Here is a 533-nt window from a genome sequence, read left to right on the forward strand (position 1 = left end):
GAAGCGTGCGAGTGAGTGCCATGTGTTGTCTTCGAATATGTGGCAACAGAACAGTTTTGATTTTCTCACTTTCTCAATTTTATGTTATATTGCTTTTGTATACACCCAGAGAATTTTAATTCATACTGACAAGCAAATATTGCCCAGCATTTAGCGTTCTGTCTCCCCTCACTCCCATTTTCCCTCGATAATGTCCATGCAAATGAGGGTCATAAGGGAAAACAATAAAAAATGCCCACAAGAGAAAACAAATCCAAAACAATATAACTACATGATAAATAAAATAGAAATGCAAAAGATATGCTTTCCAATTTCCGCATGAAATTTCAACACATCCTGAAATTATTACATCATTATCATATTTAACCATCCTTTACCTTCATAAACCAACTGACCTAAATAAGTCATGCTAAATGTATCCACCTCGTAACCAAGAAAAAAAATCGAAAAAAAAAAAATCCTATAAACGAAGAAAGAAGAAGTAATAGTATAAAATCCTGAAGAAAGAAAGAAAGAAAGAAAATGATAAAGCA

This window comes from Penaeus monodon, chromosome 27 (genome assembly GCF_015228065.2).
Source record: "Penaeus monodon isolate SGIC_2016 chromosome 27, NSTDA_Pmon_1, whole genome shotgun sequence".
Lineage (NCBI taxonomy): Eukaryota > Metazoa > Arthropoda > Malacostraca > Decapoda > Penaeidae > Penaeus > Penaeus monodon.